The following is a 9,030-nucleotide window of genomic DNA, read 5'->3' on the forward strand; positions in this document are numbered from 1 at the left end:
CTCTAAGATCTTCTTTTGCTCCAGCACCTTACCTCCCATGCTTTGTTGGGCGGGGTCTGTATCAAGCTCCTTCGACTATTTTCCCGTCAGGAAGCCTTTGCTAATGGCAACCCTTTTCTGTTGAATTTTGAGCCACATCGACTGGCCCAATGAGTCCCCTTCCTACAGCGGGGGCAGAGTTCAGGGTCTTTTAAACCCAATCTCAATGGCTGCAGCTTGCTCTCCCTACCCTGTCTTTGAAGATGACCTGTCTCCCCACAACTAAAGCACTTTCTTCTAAATTTGATATAATTTGCCAAGGCTGCTGCCATGAGGTTGGCTTTGTATTCCTCTGTTTCCACATTCCTGCATATTCTGAGATAATCTAACAGCGTGCCCTGTTCCCTGTAGGTATGCAAGGCATTTTTTACGGTGTATATTAGAGAAATCATAAGATAGTTTATGCACTAGGTCTCTTACTGCCTGGACATCCTTCACACATTTGGAAATAGCATCTTCCAGTCGGGACACAAAGTCAGTATAAGGCTCATCATTCCATTGTCTTACAGCCGTGTAACTCGGCTTTCTCTCTTCTGATGGAATTCTCTTTTCCCAGGCACTTAAGCAAACCTCACGTACCTGTCCTGTTGTCTGTTCAGTAAACTGTAGCTGAGACTCAACTGTGATATAGTTCTCATCCCCTAGCAATTGATGAATTCCTGTATCTATGCCCCCTTATAAATTGTTGTGTACTCGCGTAAGGGCTGCTTCCTTCCACGGCATTTGATATTGCAAGGATTCTGAAGAGTAAAGACAAATTTTTGCTCTCCAGTCTGTAGGTGTCCAGCTCTCAGACTCTGCTAAAGCCTTTATCATACTAATTACAAAATGTGAATCTGGGCCATAATCATTGACTGCCTGCTTGAGATCTTTTAGCAACTTAAAGGAAAAGGCACTGTGAATTCCTTGTGGGTGTTTCCTGTAAGGTTGTCTGCTAACAACTCTGACAAAATAGGACATCCTATACACTAAATTCCAGCAGGGAAGCAGATGCTTTGACTGTTCCCTTCTGACCTAAGTTTAGTTCTTTCAGCTCTGCCTAAAATATTCTCATCTGCCAGAAACCCATCTTGACTGCTTCTCGCCTGATTTATCTGTACCAGTGTACATCCTCTGGTCTAGCCAGATTTGTAAGGTAGAATTGGGATCATGATAGTGGGGTAGGAAGAAGCGTTTAGGAACTAGAGGAAAATTGTATGTTTTATCGTTGCTACATCACACCCTGACTGGCTCATCTCTTCCCCAAGACCCTTCTGTAAGGGGATGTCCAGTGGTGGCCTACAAATGGGCTTTGGGTCTCCACTCCACACTACCCCCCTCATTCACTATGATAAGATTTTTTGTTCTGCTGGTGCCTGATACCTGATCCCTTCGACACCTCGCTATCACACAGGCTGGTGTGCTTCTTCCATGTGGGCTGTGTTGCTTCTGAGCTAGAGCTAGCATATACACATGCAATCAAGTCCTTAATGTATACTAATCTTAGATGTACATTGCGATAAATTGATGAACAGTTGCCTCTGCATATACATTCCTATAACGGCCTCTGAGATCAAATTAGGAACATTTTCTAGCACAGAAAAAAATTTCCTCTTGCTCTAATCCCAGTGAGCATTCACCTTACAAAGTAGTGTTCTGTAATCACCAGAGATAAGATGTGCCAAATGCTGGACTTCATGTAACTGGAAATGTTAAGTAGGAAGAAGCAGGGATAGGGGAGGTTGCCCCTCTCCATGCCAGAAGGCTTCCTTCAGGACATTGGAAGAGAACCCAGTGAGCCTTAGTCAGCCATAAAGATTATGGGGCATGTGCCATTTCAAGCTGGAACCAGGTGGGCGGGACACCTGGGTGGCCCAGACTAGTCCCAGGTGGGCTTAATTCAGCAAATGGGGTCAACCAATACTTTCACCACACCTCCCAGCCAGAGGCCTCAAATACCTGGACCTCAAAACTGCCTGCCTTTCTTCCCCTTTTTCTTCACCCTACAGGCTACAGTCCTGTGTCTGCTTGCCATTTTGTGGTCTCCCTGCCCTCAGTCTACCACGTGCGGGTGTGCAGTCCCACGAGGTTGCCCATGGTCAGTGACTGTCAAACTTGAAACTTCTTCCGTCCTTCCTAAAAACCCACTTGGATCACAAACCAGGCTTCAGCGTGAATTCCTTCTCAGGGGAAGCCAAGAACCGAGGTATTTCCCACCCGAGAAATCTTAAGAGAATCATACTGTATGGCGTAAGATATGACAAATAATTTATAAATTATCAAGGGTTCATGAGGGAGGGTGGAGCAGGGAGGGAGAGGAGCTGATGCCAGAGGCTTACATGGGGAGCAAATGTTTTGAGAATGATGAGGGTAATGAATGTACAAAGGTGCTTTATACAATTAATGTATGGATGGATTTTGATAAAAGTTATATGAGCCCCCCAAAAAATGATTGTTTTTAAATCATGCTGTATGATGTATACAGTGTCTGACTTCATCTAGGAGTCCTGGTGGTGTAGTGGTTACAACTTGGGCTGCGAGCCAAAAGGCTGCCAGTTCAAAACCAGCAACCACTCCTTGGGAGAAAGATGGAGTTGAATACTGGTTTGTGATCCAAGTGAGTTTAATAAGGGATAGAAGTTCCAGGTTTTACACAGGCATCCTCAGGGCACTTCACACCCACACGTGGAAACCTGAGGCCAGAGAAAACCACAGCACGTGAGGAACAGCAAGAAGAGGATGATGAGCTTCAGATTCTGGCTTTTCAGGACCCTCCGCTGGGTGGAATGGCCAACAGTATTGGTTGACCCCTTTGGCTGAATTAAGCCCCACTGGCCTAGACTGGGGCTCTTCCAAGTGTACTGGCTTCCTGTCTCAAAGGCCTGAATTGGTGCATGCCCTCCAGCCTTTATCCTGATCAGCTTGGCATATAGAGGGCCAACCCCTGGTTTCTGCCTCTAGCTACTTAACAGAGCCTTCTCCTCCTGTAGTCTCAGAAGCCCACCCCTGTGAGGCAGTTCTACCCTGTCCTATAGGATTACCATGAGTTGGAATCAACATGTTGGCAGTGAGTGTTTATTTGTTTGGCTTCATCTAGTGAACCTATGTGTCAGATTTCCATCTCGTTGCACACGGCAGTAATTTCCCCCCTGTTGCTGCTTTATTTCAATAGATTAATAGAGCACAATTTGTTCTTCATCGTTTAATCATTCAGTTCATTGTGTTAACTTTTTTATTGCCTGGATTTCATGAAGCAATCCCTGAAGATATGGGTGCTACAGCAATGTCTGGCGAGGAAAGCAGATGGTCCCTGGCTACCAATTGGAATCGTGTCTGGGTCTTAAAGGCTTGTATCCAAACAAGCAATCATGTCAGGGAGGAACCCACTAAGCCTGCTTGGAAGAAGCACACCAGCCTCTGTGATTCAAAGATGCCAAATAACAAAAGCCAAATATGATCAGGGAAAAGGTATCAGAGATCACACACCCAACGTGTAGGCTCTGGAGGACAGTGGGAGCCCAAGTCCATCTGCAGGATACCTACTGGCATACCTCTTCAGCTCAAGCCTCTGGTTGATCCTGTGTGGCCATGGTTGAAGGATGTGAACACCTTCACTATTAGACATGATTATAAACTTGATTATGGGGGATGGAACGACAGTATATCTGGTCGGTTGGCCTTCCTCTTGCTCTAGGTTTAAATATTTCCCGCTTGTTCCAAGACAGAAATTTTCTCTCTGGTTTATTTTGATATTGTCAAGGGTCTTTGCTTCCTCCTCCTCCTCCTTCCCCTCCTCCTCCCCCGCCCTTTCTGTTCTGTTTCCCAGTTTATGAAGCACAGAAAGAACAGAAGCGTAGAGACCATGACTAAGGGGATGGAGGGGAGGGGGGTTGAAGGGAATTGAGCACATAATGAAGATGGGAAGGGAAAGCATGCAGTCGAACTGATTGTGATGATGTATGTACAAATCTTTAAAGGCAACTTAACTATGTATAGACGTGAATTTTAAATCAGTATAACTATTGGGTGGGGAGGTGTTTGTGTTGCAATCGACTGTGTTGTGTAGCTGGATGGGTAATGGACACGTGGAAACAATGTGTTTGATTGCCGTGAGTTGGCGTGTTCAATTAATGTTGATGATGTCGACGTGGTTGGTGCCTGTAACCATTCCCTAGTGATTCTATAACCCCAACCCCACCGCAAGGAGACTTGAACAAATTTATTTTCTCACCGTTCCGGAGGCTGTTAGGCTGTCTTCTACGCACCACCTGGATGGGCAGTCTGCCACCGTATCAGGTTTGAAGGAAGGTACTTGTCTCCTCAGGCCTCAGCTTTCTGTTTCCCTTGAAGATCTCCAGGTATCTTGCCATATCTCTTACCTCACACCTGCTCTGCTCTTTCTAAAACATTTCTTTTAGATCTGAAGGAGCCCTGGTGGGGTAAGGAGTTACTTACAGCTTGGGCTGTTAACCACAAGAACAATGCAAAACCACCAGCTGCACAGAGGGCTGACGTTGAGGCTTTCTGCTCCAGGGAAGATTCGCAGCCTCAGCAAACGACAGAGGCAGTTCTGCTCGGTCCTGTAAGTCAGGATCTACTCCACTGCAGTGAGTTTGAGGGGCTCTTGTTTGAATATCTGAAAGGGCGATCTGAAAACACACCCTACACTTACCTGCTCTTAACCTGTCACCTGGGGGCACTGTGGCCTAACCAACCAAGTGGGGCTCTTGCTCCCAGGTGAGTAAAAACAATCAACCATTGAGAAGCAGACTCCCTGCCAAGAGTGTAAGCTAAGGTAGAACATCCCCTGTGGGTTTCCAAGACGGTGACTCTGCGGGAGTGGAAAGCCCAGTCTTTCCCCTGAGGAGCTGCTGGTGGATTTGAAATGCTGATCGCATGGATGGACGCCCAATGCTTAATCACTACACCACCAGGGCTCCTAAAACTAATTGGGTGAGTCCAAAATTTCAGGTAAGGGTTTATTTAAAGGAAGAAGGATGCTTGGAATTGTAGTGGGCACAGATCCTATGCAACCCTTATCTCCCTTAAAGGAAGGGGCTTGAAGTGTTAGGGAGCTAGAGGCAGAAACCAGGGGTTGTCCCTGTACACGCCAAGGCCTCCCTGGCTTTACAGGAAGTTGGAACCCGATAAAGCAGCGGTTCTCAACTTGTGGGTCGAGGCACCTTTGGGGGTCGAATGACCCTTTCAGAGGGGTCGCCCGATTCATCACATTAGCTAAATGACAGTGATGAAATAGCAACAAAAATAATGTTATGGTTGGGGAGTCCCCACCACATGAGGAAATGAATGAAAGGGCAAGACATTCGGAAAGTTAAGAACTGCTGTGATCAAGGCTAGAGGGCATGCACCAACTCACGCCTTTGAGAGAGAAAGTCAGCACTCTTGGGAAGGCCCCAGTCTAGGCCAGGTGAGCTTAATTCAGCCAACGGGTCAACCAGTACCATTGACCACACATCCCAGTGCAGGACCCTTAAAAGCCAGAATTGGGAGCCCACTGCCCTCTTTTCCCGCTGCTCCTCGGCCATGCTGCCGCTTCTTTGGCCTCAGGTCACCACCTGTAGGTGTGAAGGGCCTGGAGGGTGCCCGTGTTCTGTAAAAAACCTGAAAATCCTTCTATCCTTTATAAAACTCACTTGGATCACAAACCAGGCTTTGACGTGAATTCTTTCTCATTGGAAGCCAAGGACCGAGGCATTTCTCACCAGCGGAATCTAACAATAGTACATGTTAGTTTTCCTGCTCCGAGTTTTATACATAATCGATAGCCATAACCCAACATGTCATCTGGGCTCCAGAGACCCAACGCTTCAATAAATGGGCAACACACTTGATCTCATTGTCACAGATCTTTAGGAGAGAGAGAACATGGTATTGTCTGTCTTTAGGATTGGTTGGGTCTACTGTTACATAGCTCACCCTTTCCCCTGACCCTCTGTCTTCTGAAGGGATAGTAAGAGAGAAGGATTGTTTGTTTTATTTTTCTTTTCTTCCCCTGGCTTGCACAAAGGCATTTAGCTTCAGTTCTGTGGGGAGATGTCCAGTTTTCCTCACTCTGTGGGCCTGGAAGCTTACCGCTCCCTTTGTCCATGTCAGGCTCTTGCTTCTAAAGCCTTCGCTGCCACACGCTGCAGATCACGTGCCTTGTCTCTACCTTCTGTCATCGTTTGTGCCACAGCTCTGACTCTGGGACCAAGGACTTTAGAGGTTCAGGGTCCTCCCAGAATATGCTCCTTGTCTGGCTTTTCTTCCTTGATGGTGTTGAGATGAATCCATTTAAACGGAATGGGTGGCAAAACTGACCAATCCCAGTTGAGTTCCAGGCATCTCATTTGCACGGTCTCACCAAAGGTCCCCATGTACTTTATTCACATTTCAATCACAATATCCAATCCCCTTGCTGGTCATTTACACAGTGCTACCCCCAGCCATTTGGTGTATATAACCTTTGTTCCATTATGCACACACACCCATCAGAGCCACTGTCATGTAACTCACAGCACCACATCACCTTAAGACCTACACCGAATGTTCTAACATGTCTTGTAAACAAGAAGTATTGAAAATAAATTGAGAAGGAGGCAGAGGGAAAGGCATCATGGCCATTACGATTAGAATCGGAACACAGTAAAAAACTGAAAGCAAACACACACTCACTACCATTGAGTGGACGCCAACTCAAAGCAGCCCTGTAGGCAAGGGTGTATCTTGACCTGTGGGTTTCTGAGTCCTTGACTCAGCATGGAGACACTGAATCTGAAGAGAGAAAAAAACTGAGAAAAACTCACCGACATCAACTCATAGTGATCTTATAGGGCAGAGGAGAGCTGGCCCTGCATATTTCCAAAGCTGTCTTTAACAGCAGTAGACAGCCTCATCTTCCTCCTGACGAGGGTCTAGTGGTTTCGAAGGGCTGACCTTGTGGATAGCAGACAAATGCATAATCCACTACACCGACAGGGATAAGTTAAAATGAAAAAGCTCTAACAAGTCCTGCAAAACATACTTAGCTTCAGAATATAGGAGGGAATATTTCAAAGATATCGAATCAAAAAGTCCACCAGAGTAATTCTGAGTTTAAACTGTTTTGATTGCTTTTTTTTAAGCCATCCATTAATGCAGTGGTTCTCAAATTTCCTAAGGCAATAACCCTTTAATACAATTCCTCGTGTTGTGATGACACCCCAACCATAAAATTAACTTCATTGCTACCTCATCACTGTCATTTTGTTACTGTTACGGTACCTGTGAAAGGGTTATTCAACCCCCAAAGGGGTCACGACCCACAAGTTGAGAATTCCTGCACTAATGAGTTTAAGAGGAGCCCTGGTGGAATAGTGCTTATGCATTGGGCTTAGCATTCGAAACCACCAGCTATTCCACTTAAGAAAGATGGGGCTTTCTACTCCTGTGAAGAGTGACAGTCTCAAAAAGTCTCAGGGGCACTTCGACCCTGTCACATAGGGTTGTCATGAGTCAGACTTGACTGGGTGGCAGTGAGTGTGAATTTTCATGAGCAAGGCAAGTGTCCTACCAAATGGACACGTCTGCAGCCACCCAAATAACACGGATGACACAGACATGTTTAAACACATTTTATTTAGAATGAGCACGTGCATGGATGAAGGGGAACCCTAGGACCAGTAGGTTATGGGTTGTTTGTATTTAAAAAAAAACTTAAGTGCATACCATGTCTCTAGAGACACACAAAAATGATGATAAAGGCAAAGCGTGGTGAAGAAAACAGAAGGTGCCCAGCTATCAGTCGAAATAGTATCTGGGGTCTTCCGACACAGCCATCTAAGTGAGGACTTCAAGTCCACACAGAAGAAGCACATCAGCTCATGTGATCCAAAGATGCCAATGACAAAATTCGAATATGGCAAAGGGAAACGTGTCAGAGCTAAGATTACGAACATCTAATTTACAGAAGGCTCTGGAGGACAGCGGGAGCCCAAAACCCATCTGCAGAGTAGCTAGTCAGACTGAGCCACTGGCAGATCCGATCTAGCCACAGGGAAGTGCCTCAAACAGCCTTACTCTCAGGCCAAGGCCATTGTAAGCTTGACTATGCCGGTTCAAACTCGCTATCTGGCCAGTTGACCTCCCTATGAACCCCACCTGTATTTGTTCTGGGTGCAAGTATCTCTTACAGGTTCCATGACAGAAATTTCTTCCGTGGTTTTTGAATGTTGATGGGGTCTTTTCTTTCTTATTCATTATTTGTATTTTAGTCTTTATATTATTTTATCCATACCACCTTATTTCGATTTTGGTTTTTATTGTTTTGTTTGGTTTCCCAGTGTGTTAAGCACAGGAGGAGTGGATGCATAGTGATAATAACTGATACAAGGGTTTATTGGGGATTCATGAGTACAGGATAAGGGACAGCAAGGGAAAAGGGATTTCGGGAATCACTAATGAAGGCAGGAAAGGGGAGGCAGCAGTAGAGCTGATTGTGTCCGGACAACTCATTTTAAAGGCAATTTAACCATGTGGGGGTGGGAAGGGTTGAGAAGAATGTTCTAAAATCGAGGTGGTGATGATTGTACAATTCTCCTTTCTATGATTGAACTCTTGAATTGTATGATATGTAAATTAGGTATCAATAAAACTGTTGGAAGAATAAATGGTTCATTTGAGGATGAGGAGGGAGGTCAAGAATGAGAGACTTTTATTATATTGCCTACATGACTGACATACACACACATATATAATAATCTGGGCATATATTTCCTTTTCAAAATAAAAGAGACACTAATAATACAGTGCACTGGATACAAAACAAACAAGGATACTTGCAGTTTGGTTCTCTGCCCTGCCTCGAAACGAAGCGTTCTTGGTGGTGCTAATATGTAAAACACATTTGCCAGGTTAGCACTTTTCCCCTGTATAAATTAGTAACCTAGCTTACATTAACCACGCTGCAAAACCATCATCAGCATTTGTGGTCAATTTTTCCACCCACATAAACTAAAGAAAATAGCTGCCATG

Source organism: Tenrec ecaudatus, chromosome Y, assembly GCF_050624435.1.
Source record: "Tenrec ecaudatus isolate mTenEca1 chromosome Y, mTenEca1.hap1, whole genome shotgun sequence".
Taxonomy (NCBI): domain Eukaryota; kingdom Metazoa; phylum Chordata; class Mammalia; order Afrosoricida; family Tenrecidae; genus Tenrec; species Tenrec ecaudatus.